This window comes from Pteropus medius, unplaced genomic scaffold, assembly GCF_902729225.1.
Source record: "Pteropus medius unplaced genomic scaffold, Ma_sr-lr_union100, whole genome shotgun sequence".
Taxonomy (NCBI): Eukaryota; Metazoa; Chordata; class Mammalia; order Chiroptera; family Pteropodidae; genus Pteropus; species Pteropus medius.
The window spans coordinates 8721986-8737870 of NW_024354502.1; the positions used below are offsets into that span (position 1 = coordinate 8721986).

Below are 15885 nucleotides of genomic sequence, written 5' to 3' on the forward strand. Positions count from 1 at the left end.
GCTCTGGAAGGCCATGAATTCTGGGAGAACACTATTTGACCCACTACAAGTCGAAGACACACAGAAGTTACCAAGCCAGTAGGAAGCCAGATTCCTGGCCATCACTGCCAGTTGAGGACATAGTTCGTCTTCATCCTAGCCCTACAGCCTATTCATATGTCCGTTCCATTTCTACTTCTCGAATATATTTGCCTCGTTTTTGAATCCAGTTCTGTCTGCTAATTTTCTCTCTCATTGCTATGTTCGGGTACATCGAAGCATCGGTTTACTACGTAAACTTAATGGGTTTCCCTGCAATTTTTTTATACATGCTGTGTTAAGTTGAACAAAATAAGCATCCATCACTTGCGACCTCTGCTTAGTTCTCAACTTCAGCAAGTTTTCTCACACACCGCAGACAGAGAGTGGAGTCCACTCTGCTTTATAGTCAGCTCCTGTGCAGCAGTGGCCAAGTGACAGCATCGTTTCCATGTGCGTATCTTTGGACTGTGAACCACTGAAGAGACCCTACTTTTTCACCTGATATCCCTGATATCTAGCATAATATGTGGTTCCCAGAAGCCTCTTATATACTCACTGATTGAATGAATGAACAGAGCAACATCAATAATTCCCAAGACACGGGTCTCGTTTCATCATATTTCTGCCTTTTTCCTCATTCCAAAGAAATTCTTCCAATAAATAGTCTTCATTTTCAAATACCATCTGAGATGTTTTGCTATGTACCCTGACTAAAATAAAATTTCAGAGTCCTATTTTTAGATCAATTTCACTTGGCAATTAGGTTGTGGTAAATAAATTTTATCCCCCGTTCTGGTTTTAATTCAATACAAAAGCATCTCAGAAACAATTTGCCTTTTTTTAACAGCTTTAATTTTCTAGTGGCTAAATCATTATAACTGTTCATCAAGCTCCCTGTAAATAATCTAGCAGCTGTGAACATTCTACACATCTCACGAAGAGATATTTTTAATAGAGGACAGGGAAAATATCATAAATAAGAAGAGTTATTATAAAAATTAATATTTTCTGCATTTTATGGTTCATCTGCAATGAATTATAGATTACATTTAAAGTATGCTCTGAGCTCTCATCTCCTAAAAACTGTTGCCAGAATAACAGGCAAACTGTTCAGTTTCTCATTTTGTAACCCACTGCCCTCTCGATGGTCATGCTTCTGGAGCTGGATGGTAAAAGCGAGATGGGGTATTATGAGACCTATTTCACATCTTTAGTCTTCTGCTTCTGGCCGTTCAAATATGCAAATAGGCTTTCAGAAACTGTCTCAGGGATCATTCTAGTCATCAGCTCCTTCTGAGACACGAACTCTGCATGTATTTTCTTTGCTAAATTAGACTTTGAAGGGTGAACTTATGCTTAAGGACACCTCTACCTTGAAGCACTCCAGGTTTCTATGCTTAAATCATTTTCTATTTAGGAAACAACACAAGCAGTGGCTCTTTAGAGTTAGGCTATGTGTTCCATTTGCTTTTGCTCTTTTTTTCTGGTGAGAATGTACTGTATGCCTTTCCAAATGCCTAAATACCACTGAGTAGGAGCCACAGATACATGCGAATCATCAAACTCTCAACATTTCAGAGTTCCCAAATACATGTACAGCTATCACTGTGTCTCACGAGCCTGCATCTCACGGGACAGCGCACGTGGGATTTGGTTTGCCTGTGTACACATATGTGTGTGGTGGACCTGCACAGGATAAGGAAGGGTAAGGTTGCCCTCTCTGACTGGGGAGGAAGGAGAGAGAGACAGAGACAGAAATAAAGAGCATTTAGGGTAAGGAGAAGGAACATAGGAAGGTAAAAAGAAGTTTAAAATGTGTGTTTTCCAAGTGTCCAGGACTGAGAGCCTGACAGAGAGGGCTTATCCAGCTCAGTCTCAGCCTCGGTTTTCTCATGTAAAATGAGAGCTTTGGATGATCCTTTTCAGAACTAACATTTTATGAGTCTAAAAATAAAAATATTTACTTATTTTACTTACTAGAAACTTCTATTTTGAGGATATGAAAACTTGGACATAGTGGCTGCTGAAACACCATCCCCCGGCCCCTCGCGCCTCCGGTACACCCAGCGCCCACTGCCACAGCTTCCCCCCAGGCTCTGGTTACATGGTGAGCCTAACTGGCGTGCACGTCACAGTCACCATAGGGGCTTTCTAAAGAGACACATGCCGCGGCCTGCACCTGCATATTCACATTGCATAGCTGGGGAAGGGGACAGAGCTTTCATATTAATGTAAATGTGATTCTGCTAGTACTGCCAGTGGGGAGTCACATCTCGTGGGAAGTGAAGACTTTGCAACTTTGAGGTGTCATTGTGGATTGACCAACTTACAGTTAGAAACTTGGCCCTAAGTGGATGGCTTATCTAGCTGAAGAGTCCTTCAGATCTAAAACCAACGGCTCTTTCAAATGAATTCTTAGCATGTCAAGAGCTCCCCATACCCAAGCATCTCCCAGTACTTTACGAACATGTATTAAACCTCACTCTGGGGAAGAAAAATGTCCTCACAACCATTGTCAGGAAGGGCAGAATCGGTTTAGAGGTTGAGGTCTCTCTCTCAGGGCAGCGCTGTGTCTGGTGCACTCCTGGACACTTGGTCATTAACATTTGAAGAGGCATTAATGTGACCTTCCACGCACTTAATGATTACAGATGGGAACACATACACGACAGGGAAAAATAGGGGAAAAAAGCAGTCACTTAACATTAGTCATACTACGTTTTTGAAATCTCTTTCATAATCAAGGTCATAATTCATTTAAAGAGATTCATTCTCTTACCAGCTAAGACACTTACATGTCACTTTTCCATGACCTCAAATAGCAGGGATTATGCATGTTAAAATTTTGAGGATCTACTTTGCTTTGAGGAAGGAGAGGAAAAGGGAGCTTTGTATGGAAATATATACAAACAGGAGTTGTAAATCATAAGTTTACAAGTCAGTGAATTTTTACAAAGTGCTTCACCTGTATAACCACGTCCTGGATCAAGGCGTAGTCTGTGACCAGCAGCCCAGAAGCCTCTCTCTTCATGCTTCCCAGAATTACCCTTCCAAATAACATTAGTTTTTTTTAACATGAGCAGATAAAATCCTACAGAATTTTAGGCTATTTTGTGCCTACCTTCTTTCAGCTGACAATATTTCCGTGAGATTCATTCATGTCGAAATGTATAGCTGTAATTTTTTTTTTAATGCCTACAGCACCTGGTCTTCCTAGGTGGTCTCCCATTCAAGTACTAACCAGGCCCGACCTTGCTTAGCTTCCAAGATCAGACATGGAGCTTGTTCAGGGTGGCATGGCTGTGGACCATGGACCGTGGCTCCACTGGGGCACGAACCTAGGCCTTCTGCGTGTAAAGCAGACGTGCTCACCGCGACACTATGGAATGATATCCTATAGCTGTAATTTCTTTTTTTCATTGCTGTACAGTTTTTTGCTGTGTGACTAAACCACAGTTTATTTACCCATATGACTCTGCCTACACATCCGCGTTGTCTCTATCATGAATAATGATGAAGGGCACATTCTGATGCATTCCTTTTAACGCACATATGTACTCATATCTGTTGGTTCTGTATCTAAAAGTAATATGAAATGGTCAGGGGGTCGCACGTGATCTGATTCAGCAGATAGTGCCAAACGGTTTTCCAGAGAGGTGGCACCAGTTCACACTCCCGCAGCAACATGTGAGAGGTCAGGCTACTCTGTATTCTCTTGAACCATTTCTGTGTGGTCAGTTTTATTTCTTCTTTAAAAGTTCGAGGAAATTCACCAGTGAAACTATCTGAGCCTGGAATTTTATTTTTGTTTGAGGAAAGTTTGTAATTATTAGTTTAATTTATTTACTAGAACATAAGAATGTTAAGATTTTCTGTTTCTACTGTCAATTTTGAAGACCTGTTTTATAAGAGATTTTTTTTTATTAAATCCAAAAATTTCACATTTTTTGGCATCATATTTTTGATAATATCCTTTTATTATCTTGATATTATATGTAGGCTCTCTACTAATTTCCCTTGTTCTTGCTATTCTAATTAATTTTTTATCAGTCTCCATTATTAATTTAACAAGATTTTCTTAATCAAATTTTGACTATTGATTTTCTCAGTTGTGTTCCTATTTTCTATTTCATTGATTGCTTTTATTTTTATTATATTCTATATTTACTTGCATTTACTTTGCTTTCTAACCTAGCAGTCCCCAACCTTGGTGGCACCAGAGACCAGTGCTCCAATGGAAGTCTAATGCCTGATGATCTGAGGTGGAGCTGAGGCAGTGATCTATATTCATTTCGCTCTATCACTATTTTAGCTACATTCTACTGGTTTTGATATATTGAGTTTGCATCATCTTTTAGTTAAAACTATTTTATAATTTCCATTCCATTGATTGATGAATGGTTTAAAAGTATGTTTCTCAATCTGTAAACATTAGTATATTTTATAATTTCTGGTTTAGAAATCTAATTTAATTCCAAGACAGACAGAGAATATATACTACTAATTTAAATTATTTGAAATTCGATGAGACTTGCTCTTGTCCCAGAGTATCATGTTTTTCTAAATCCCCCATGTGCACTTCCAAAGAATGTAAAGGCTTTGTTCTAGGCTTTATTAAAGTGGGTCTTAGATTTTAGTTTTGCTCGTAGGGCACTGTCCCTACAACTAAAAACATGGCCTTCCTGCTGTCTCAATTGAAATTCCAAGGTATTCCTAAGATCTCTCCACTGTCTACATTTTTGACCCCAAACTCTATCTCTTTAATGCTGTGGAACATCTAAATCTTTGCTCAACTCTCAAACCTTACAACAGCTGTTCTCTGCTAAGCCTCTCAGAGTTGTACCTTATGCCTGTAGTTTAAGATTAGACCAAGGATTCAAAGGGATTATATACTCAGATTCGGCTGCCTTTTCTTTGGGACCACACTCCCAGTTCTCAGACTTATTGGCATTCTAAACCTTTAATCTCTATCTTCTTCAATTAGCAAGACCAAAATTCTCTGCTTCGGCTCCATGTTCTTGCTCGGCAAATTAGACGCAACTGTCAGGGAGAAAACATCAAGAATATGGGGATCACCTCTTCTGCTTTCCTTCTCTCAAAGATTAAAGCTCTGTGATGGTTGCTATCCAATGACTGCAGATAGTTATTTCACACATTTTTCTCCAGCTCTTACATATGTCTGTAACAGTAGCATAAGTCCAGTACCAGATAAGAGAAGTCCCCTCCGCTGGGGTATTAGCCTCTTAGCCTCAACTCTCTGCTTGGCTTCTGAGCTTCGTGGCCTATGCACGTAGCCCTTTGTAACTGATGCCTCATGGGGAGACCGCATACAAACTCTTAGGCTCATTTTTTTGTGACTGCCCTAGTAGTCCTGTTCTCCAATTTTTGTCTCCCCCATCCAAGAGACTGCTCCAAGCTCCAGGACACCATTTTTTCTTGGTGTCTAAGCTTCATATTGAGTATAGACAAATGCTTTTAGAGGATAAAGCCATGATAAATTTGGGGCTTATGATGTATGTTCTTTCTCTATTGAATCTTAGTCCCATATTTCTGGTCACTTTAATTGCTCTCTAATATTTTCAGACATTTGCTTTTTGCTTTATTTTGTGCTGTAATTCATCTTTTATAGTTGTTCTCAGCAGAAGAGTTAGTCTAATATAAGTTACTCTGTCCTTGCAAAAATTCCTCATTTGCACATTCATTTTAACTTTCTACCAAAATCATTTTCTAGTTTGGGCCTGAAAGTTAAAATAAGCTAAAATCAAATCAAGGAAAGAGATGGCGTGACAAGTTTTTCTAAGCTTTGTCACCTTGTTATTTTTGAATCCCTTCTTACATCATTTATACCAGATTTCACCTATAATGTAGTTCATTGATGCAAGTAATTTCAATGCATTTTAGTCAAATAAATCTCCGCAGGGAAATATTCTTAGGTAGTGAATCAAGCATAAAAAGCCAGAAGTATTTGCCAGAACCATAAATTTTAAGCTAATTTTATGGATGTTGAAGAGCGAGGTGTTAAACTAGGCTGTCAACCCTGCACTGCCAGTCTTCAGAGCCATAGACACCTACTGTGGAATTAAACAGAGCTCGATAAGCATCATCAAATGAGGCTCTTCCGTTTTCCTTTTTCCACATTAGCCGTGGACCCCTTGCAGAATCTCCTTAGGCTACAAGTCAGAGGGAATATATTTTTGCAGTCAGGAAAAGTAATTTAAACTCATGTATTATAAATGTGTACCAACTACTATCAGCAGGAAAAAAGAAGATAACCAGGCTGAATTTGCATATCTATTGTCACACCAAATCTTTTATTTGTTTTAAAGATTAAGAGTCACAACTGATGCCATGCATGGTAAAAAACGTGTCTGAGTTTTGCAAGTAAATTGAAAGAAAATAGAAAGTAAAGTAGTTCAGAATATCATATGAAAATGCAAGTAAGCATCAAAAAAAGGAGAGATTCTTAATAGAAGATAGTGAAATTAGTAGAAGGTAGTACAAGGAAAATTGGAAAATGCCAACTATTCTTCTAGTACTTCTTTATGAGAGATAACAAGGGAAAAAAGTTCTTCTAACTACTATAAGGCAAGAGAGACTCAAAATTAGAATGGTAAATAGTAACTAAACAAGTCACCAATAGCACTTACCTCAAAAAACTCTTCCCAGATGAAATCTTATTCTTAAGCCTGGACTTCAGGTCTGTATTATTTGAACAAGTGTTAGTACACACACACACACACGCACACACTCAATCACACTCGCACACCCCATACAGGAATACTCATACCTCTCTAATAAATTGTTTAGTTGGTTGGTTTTTAAATAACTTTTTATTTTAGAATAACTATAAATTTATGGAAAAGTAACAAAGATGATAGAGTTCCTGTGTACCCTTCACCTAGTTTCTCCTAATATTACCATCTTACGTTATCACGGTACATTTACCAGAACCTAGAATTCAACACTGGTACATTGCTATAGCTAAACTTCAGATTTTACTTGATTTCACCAGTTTTCCACTACTGTCTTTTTTCTGTTCCAGGGTACCACATTGCTTTTGGTTGTCTTGTCACCTTAGACTCCTCTGGGCTCTTCAGTTTCACAGTCTTTCCTTGTACTGTATCAAATTTTGAGGAGCAACGGTCAGATATTTTGTAGAAGACTCCTTAATTTGAGTTTGGCTGATGCTTTCTCATGATTAAACTTGGAGTTATAGGTCTTAAGGAGGAATACCACAGAGGTAAAGTGCCCTTATCACGTCATATCTGAGTGGATGTGCTACCAACCTGACTCACCGTCGGAGCTGTTCACCTTGATCATGGTTAGGCAGTATTTACTAGTTTCTTCCACTGTAGACTTATATATTTTTTTCCTTTCTGTACACTACTCTTTGGAAGCCATACTCAAAGCAAATGGAAGAGATGAAGCCCTACTTCCTTAGAGATGCGAAAAATGTTTCCAAACTTGGATTTTAGGAACCAGCATAAAAGGGCAAATAAAAACAAATCCAAACTCTTTTACTCAGTGTTTTATAACAAACCCCCTAACTAGTATATAGTAATGTCCTATTACAGGACCCAACACAATAAAAACTTAATACCATGATTTTTAACTTCAGGGATTACAAATTAATTGTCGATGTTTGCTATTCAGTTGAATGACTGGGTAGATGGCATAATCCTGAGATAGTAAATACATGCACATGCCATCCCCATCCCGATGGCAAGCATCACTGACCGATCATGGAATCTTTTCTAATTTTATCTACTGTAGCCCTGGAGTTCTTTCATTATCAATTGATCAGAATCATTGGCCCACAGGTTGAAAACTGTTTGCCATTCTTGGCAAATGTGAAGAGAAGAATGGCCATGGGGCCTAGGAAGAAGTTTCCCACAACAGATTTCCAGGAGATTTCCAGATTTCCAGATTTCCAGCTTGTATTTCTGATCCAACCTCATAATATTGACCTAAATGTCCTCTTCTGCATTATACTTATCTCTATCCTGAGTTGCACACAACTCCATGTCCTGTTGCATCCCCCTTCATTGCCACTTTCATTCATCACTATTTTTTAATTAAATGTATTGGAGTAACATTGGTTAATAACATATCTAAGATTCGAGTGTACAATTCTATATATATCATCCATATTTTGCATTGTGTCCTCACCATGTGTCCTCAGAGTCTAGTCTCCCTCTGTCATCATATATTTCACCCCTTTACCCTCTTCATCCTCCCCCCATTCTCCTTCCTCTCTAGTAACTACCATATTATTGTCTGTGTCTGTTTGTTAGTTTTGTTTGTTGCTTTCTGTTTTATATCCCACATATGAGTGAAATCATATGCTTCTTGTCCTTGTCCATCTGACTTATTTAACATGATACTCTCAAGATCCATCCATGTTGTCACAAATGTCACTATATCATCATTTTTTTATGGCTGAGTAGGACGCCATTCTATAAATATACCACATCTTCTTTATCCAATCATCCGTCGAAGTTACACTTAGGTTGTTTCCATGTCTCACACCACTTTTAGATTATGCATCTTTACTTTCAGGATCAGATAACAGTAGCCCTAGGTTGAGGTAGGTGGGAGAAGGACTGAGCAACTTTGGTACTTACTAAGCTGTCTTTATGTCTGAAGCTATTGACCATAAAGTCACCAAACTGAGAATCCAAATATACTTTAGAAAAATTAAAGTCCCTTTCATTACTGTGAAATGTATCTAATCACAACACCTAACTTAGAGTATTTTTCTGGCAGTATGATGTATACATAGAAGCCTAAGATAATTTCTTACTTCTAGCACTGAAAAACACTGCCACAAAATTTGCCAAACATTTTAGCATTTATTCAGTAATCTCTGTTGAAGAGCTAGAGTTGCAGCATATTCAGAGTTACCTGTATATCCTTATTCATCCCCTCTTATATGTTTAATTCAGCAAAAATATGCTGTAATTCTAGGAAATCAACAAATGTGATTGTGCCTATTTATCTATTTTTATGAATTCAGAATTATTTTTTTTAATATTTTTTATTCAATGACTTATCTTAGACTCTGTAGGGAATTTAATAAGATAGTATTACTGCCCTCAAGGAATTTATACTCTACAGAAAGAGACGTTTATGTAAAAAGTTTATACAAACAGGAGAAAGTATTGCAGGCTTTAGGAAGATGGGGATCACTCCCCATCTTCCAGAGGAAGCAGCAGAGATTTCAGGTATAGTTCCCAGTGCAAGTCTGAGCTTGTCCAGTCTTTCTGCTACAAATATTAATCAAATTCCAGGTATATGCCAGAGGCATCATTAGAGTCTAATGATTATAGTACAACAATAATAACAACAATAATATGAATAATTACTTTTAATTGGAGCTTTCTCTGTGCTGGACGAACAAAATTATAAACATGGTCTTTGAGGAGTGTTCTGAGAGGAGCAAGCATAAGATGCTAAAGATGCACAGAGGAAGATCATCTAAAAAAAGAATTTATGGAAGGGAAAGGCAAAAATTCTAGCAAGATTCCTAGTTTTAAAGGATGAATAGCAGGTAACTATGTGTAAGTTTTAAAGGATGAATAGGAGGTAACTATGTGTAAGAGGCCTAAGCACCACTCCCAAAGAAAGAATACCATGTGGGAAGGCCCCAAAACAAGAGACTTTGTGGTGCACACTAAAAGATTTGGCGTGATGAGAGGGAAGGGGGCTGCCCATGCAAGATAGGGCTGGAAGACTGGCCAATATTTGGCAGGAAGAATGAAGGCCTGAGTTTCATAGTATTTAACCATGTCAGCTGACTATGCAGTACAATATAATAGCATTAAAAGTGAAGCTCTAAAACATCTTTCAGTCACCTACCATGAGCTCCTCTGGATTATGGTATTACCTCCACAATACCCTTGAATATGTTGCCCATCAAGATCATCCAATCATCACATCTGCCTGGATGAATTCATCACAGTGAGAGTGGACAGAGCAGAGACCTGGTCAGGAAGCCATGGAACAGGGAGTTCCCAAAGGTGAAGAGAGTGGTCCTGGGGTGTAAATCTAAAACATGGACTTCAGCCCCAACTAGTCAAGTGGGGCTACCTCAGTTTAAGGGTGAGCAGAAATAGAGCAACCACTCAAAAATAAAGATTTAAATTAATCAACGAATTAAAGTATTGGATCAAACTTCACCTGGCTCCCAGGCAATGGATTTTTCATCTTGCCAGATGCTGGTGAGATGCTTGGATAAGATGCTAATTAAACAGCTGATGGAACTTCATGCCAGTATTCAAGACTTGAAAGACGAATGCAAAAACTTCATAGGTGTGGAATTCAACCTCAAGTCCAGCCCAGAAAATGTTTGTTTTAATCATCTGTTCTTAACACAGCCTTCCTCTCATTAAAAAGTGGTTCAGAAAGATAACCTATAGAAGTTCTATACCATGACATGAATAGAAACTGAATTCTCTGACTTGGGTGATACTTATCCTATTTCTAACTTCATGAACTGATTTTTCTCCTATATTTATGTGCTATTGTTGGTGGGAGTATCATAGTGTCTTTTACTTAGAGATGTGTTTTAATATATAAAGACCAAAGAGTAATAATAGAGACCAATAAAAGACTATGTAACATATCACTTTATTTATGATCTCTCTTTAGCAAATGAAAGGTAGTAAGATTAAAAAAAAAAAAGAAGAACATTATATAAAGTAGAAAAGTTTGATTTTTCTCATATCTACATTTTTTCTTTACCATAATCAGTTTTTCGAAAATAGAAAACATTCATTCGTCAGGACCATCCTTCCAAGTTACATGAAAATTCACTTCCTACCATCTGTCTGCCAATAAACCCCGTGCTCCTGCCCCGCCCTCTCCCAGGTTTGCAGTGTGTGTTCCCGATGGCTGAGAGGATAGTCACTGTCGGCCATGCGGCATCCTTGACTGGGAAGTGACTGGTTAATTCTCCTTGACCACCATACAAAATACGCCGCTAATTTTGTTCGTTCTTAGGTCTATCTTCTGACTTGATGATTGATTCCCACTGCAGGTCATCAATGGAAAATTAAGTGTTTTGAATCAACTTTTAATTTGAATTTTAATTAAGTTTTCAATCCAGCTTCCAAAATGTCCAGTAGGTAGAACGGCCTTTTCTATCCAATCATCTGCTCATCAGTCTGGGATTGAAGCCGGTCCTCCTTTTTTGGCCTGACTCCCTGCCTGGGAGTCTGAAGGCTCTCAGCGGACAGCTGTGAGGACCTGTTCACTCTGTTCTCTCCCCATCCGCACACCAGACTGTGGGTCACCAGACACAATCCTTATCCAGGCCAGTGCCAATTAGATGGTAATAAATAGTAGTTAAATAAACAAATGAATGGATGAATGGATGAATGACTAAACCATGGGAAAAACTAAGAAGCAATTGTAAACTATAAACTCTGTTTACAGATAATCTTCTCTCACTTGACAACTACTCAATGATATAGTCAGACTTTTAAACTCCATGGTGGGTGGGATATTTCCTGATGACCCCTCAATGAATCCCAACCTCTCCCTTGTTAGCACAGCAAAGTAGAAAGGTGCTGACTCTACAGAGTGTAAAAGTCATCTCATTTGACTTTAGCATATCTTTGCTTTTATTTTATAAAACATTAGCCAGCACATATTCCGAAAAACTTGAATTTGATAGTAAAATTTGAAACTATGCTCCTTAACTTTATAGTGGCATATATATACCACACACACACACACACACACACACACACACACACACACCCCATCTCTTAAATCTATTTAGAATGCAGAAAAACCAGAAAGCATTTCTTGTGTCTCAGATAGGCAGAGAATAAAATATTTCCAGAGTAGATAAGGATATTGGGAAATTGGCACTTCCATACATTGTTAGCGAGAGTATAATTTCGATGCTCTATTTTTAAAGGACAGTTTGCCGATACTATTAAAATTGTAAAAGTCATACCCTATAATTTAAGAATTTCATATCCGGGAATTTATTTTTCATAAATACTTGTACAATAATTTGTACAAGAAAATTTATTGCCGCATTATTTAGCATAGCAAATAAAACTTGTATAACAATCTAATTGTCTATTATTAGGAGAAAGGTTATATAAATTATGGTTTATCCCTATAGCTGTTAAAAATGAGAATGATCTTTATGTACTGCTGTGGAAAGATACATCAAACAGAAAACATTAAGTGTTACAAAACAGTATGTACATTATGATCACCTTTGGGTTTAAAAAAAATTGTGTATATGTGTGTGTGTGTGCATGCATGTGTGCGTGCATGCTTCTATGTACTAGAGAAACTCTAAAAAGATAAACAAGAAATAACTAATAGTGGCTACCTCAGAAAATAAAACAGATAAAATTAAAGGCAACTTTGATCTTCAAATTTAAAATTGATTGAAATTTTTAAATGGGCACATGTTATTTTTAAAATGTAAAAGCGAGTTAGTAGAAAGACATGTCTAAAATTATGCATTGGTTAATTTTATAATTTGGGGGCTGGAAAAGACTTTCCCAAAAAAATATACACACCCTGGAAACCATAAATGAAAAGTTCAACAGATTTGACCATGTGAATTTTCTTTTAAATTTTGGTAGCCAAGATATAAAAGCATTAAAATGTATGGTCTAGGGCTAGATGAATGGTTTTAGGATTGACATGAGTACTATTTATAAAAGAAAAATAATAAATTAGATTACATCAAAATTAAAAACTTCTTCAAAAGACCCAATGAAGAGGATGAAAAAGGTAAGCTACAGACTTGAAGAAAACATTTGCAGATTACTTATTGACACAAGCCTTGTGTCTAAAACATATAAACTGTTCTCAAAACTAAACAATTAAAAAAGCAAGCAAGCAAGTAAATAATCCAAACAAGAAAATGGGCAAAGACTAGAACATACATTTCACTGAAGAGGATATACAGATGGCAAATAAGTGCATGAAAGATGTTCAAAGCACTAGCCATTGGAGAAATGCAAATTAAAACTGCAATGAGATATCACTACACACCTACCAAAATGGCTAAAAGTAAAAATAGTGACAATATCAAGAGCCAGCGAGGACATGGAAAAACTGAATCATTCTTCTATTGCTGGTAGGAATAGAAAATGGAACTGCCACTCTAGAAACAGTTTGATTGTTTCTTAAAAAACTAAACATGCAACTAACATATGACTCAACAATTGTACTTTCACGCATTTATCCCAGAGAAATGAAAATATATGTTCACAGAGAAGCATCTACATAAGTGTTCACAGCAGCAGCTTTATTAATAATAGACAAAACCTGGAAGCAACCCTAATATTCTTCGGTAGGTGAAAGGTTAAACAAACCATGGTACATCCATACCTTGGAATACTACAGGCAATAAAAAGGTATGAACTTGTGATGTACACAACAACTTGGATGGAAAAAAATATCCCAAAAGGTTACATAGTGTATGATTCCATTCATATAACTTAACATGAGTGGTTACCAGGGGTGAGAGACAAGGGGGCAGGAGTGTGTATGGCTATAAAGGTTAGCACGAGTGCCTTTTTTTTTTTTTCTTTAGCAAGTCTTTTTTTCTTTTTTATGAAATAGCTCTGTATCTTGATTGTGGCGGTGGTTACATGAATCTACACATGTGATAAAAATTGCATAGCACACAAAGGTAATCTCATATTTTTGCTGGAAGTATAAATTGATGTAACTTCTCTAGAGAGCATATGCAATATAAATTTAAATTTTATATGCAATATAAATTCCTTTTGCCTAGGAATGTCACTTAAGGAATTTGCTCTAAGGCGATAATATCTCAAGTGTGAAAGATGATTTGTTTAAGAATATTCAAAGTGGCATTGTTAACAAAACATGGGAAAAAAAAAACCCTCCAAAACACACAATCTGTAAACAACCTAAATGTTAACAGCAGAGAATGTTTTCTCGATAACCTCAAATTCTTTGATCTTTTTCCCATCGAGAGTTAGGCTCTACATTCCTCCGTTTTGATCAGGGCCTGCTATGCCTGCATGAACTGAGAGGTGGTGCTTCGTGAGTTCTGAGGCTAGGTCAAAGGCCATGCAGCTTGCACCTGGTTCTCTGGGCCACTACGCTGTCAAGGAAGAAGTTCAGCAACCATGGAGCAAGCGACACCAGTTTAGCACAGCCTGTCAGCCACCCCCGACCCTGAGATACTGCACATGGAAGTGCAGTCATCATGGCAGTGGGTCCTATAGTCCAGCCATTTAGTCACCTCCAGGCTCAGTCAATGGCCAAGACATCATTGAGCAGAGCCATCTCACTGTGCCCTTCCTGAATTTGTGACCCTCAGTGTCAGTGAACATTTGTGAAATGGTTATTGTTTTATGCCATTAAGTTTAGGGTGTTGTGCAGCAACAGTAATTGGAATATTCATTGATTAGAGAATCTGTTAACTAAAGAACAGTGGAACCCTATGGCATCATCAGAAATAGTGGAGTGTTTTTGTAGAGCAAAATTGCAGCAGCGGATAGAGGTATTCTTGTGTCAGTTGTGAGGGAGAGGGGACAGACATGTCGGGAGGAAGCATCACTAAATACATGATAGTTAGTTGCCTTTGAAAGGAAGAGATTTTGTGACTTTTTACTTCATTCTATACCTTGTTCTGTTGTATTATACAATTTTCTGTTCCCTTTACCAGCTGCAGAATCGTCCTCCGGTAGCTGTCATATTGGCTGATAAATAACTCGCAGTTGCCCCCTTCCCTGGAGAGTTGCCCTCACCCAGATGGAAGTCTTTTTGACAGGGAGTCAATTTACATCCCTGGGCTTCAGCCAATGATGATTGACACCAGGTTATAAAGGCCAGTCTCCTTGCCTCAACAGAGGACCAACTCTGTGGTTACAGTTATATTCCACAACTTCCTGTGCGATCAGACTGCACCTGGCCTCCAGTTGTCTTAGTCCATTCTGGCTGCTAGAACAAAATACCACAGATGGTGGCTTATGAAAAACAAATTTATTTCTCATAGTTCTGGAGGCTGGAAGTCCAGGATCAGGGGGCCAGCGTGGCTGGGTGAGGGCTCGCTTTCTCTTTCATAGTCAGCGCCTTCTTTCTGTGTCTTCACATGGTGGAAGGGAATCAGGATCTTTCTGGAGCTTCTTGTGTAAGGCACTAATCCCATTCGTGAGGGTTCCACCCTCAGGAAACTGGTATCTCTCAGAGTTTCCACTCCTCGTGCTATCACCTTTGGGAGGTTGGATTTCAACATATGAATCTGGGTGCACACATACATTCGGTCCATAGCATCAGTGGGACTACATCCTTGCTTAGCCCCCCGCTTTTTTCTGCAGGCACCAGTCCCTTTCTCCTGAGAGCATTCCCCCAAATAGAACAAGAATCCCCATCTCAAGCTCACCTTCTGCAGAACCCATTCTAAGACAAATACATGTTATTTTTACAAGCAAAACATCATAACAGCAAATCCAGAAGCCTGAAAAAATGTACTGAATCAATTTATGTCAAGGGCTTAAAATGAAGGCAGTGAGTACTTATTGGGAATTTCAGCAATCCCCATGTCTCAGAAGGAGCAATGATCAAGAAATCACATCCACAATAGTTTTCCTTGTTCTTATAACATCATTTTGAGTATTGGTCATTCAGATTTTCAGAAAAATCCAATCCGATGTTACGCTTTCTTCTCTTTCTTCCTCTGAGTGTTCTGTCCTCTTAGAAATGATCCTGTCTTCGCCTCATGAAAGTTTTTAATTTTCCTTCTCATCTTACCTCTGCTATCAGAGAACTGCTTTTTTGTTGGCATAGTTCAAGCAGTCAGATCGCTAGGCAAAAATGTCCAGTCATATGATAACATTCCCATTGGCTGAA

General features: G+C 38.1%; 1 pseudogene; it reads right to left on the reverse strand.

Moving 5' to 3' along the window:
• Positions 1 to 3213: 3213 nt before the first annotated feature.
• LOC120595896 (uncharacterized) lies at positions 3214 to 3329 on the reverse strand (annotated as a pseudogene).
• Positions 3330 to 15885: the final 12556 nt, after the last annotated feature.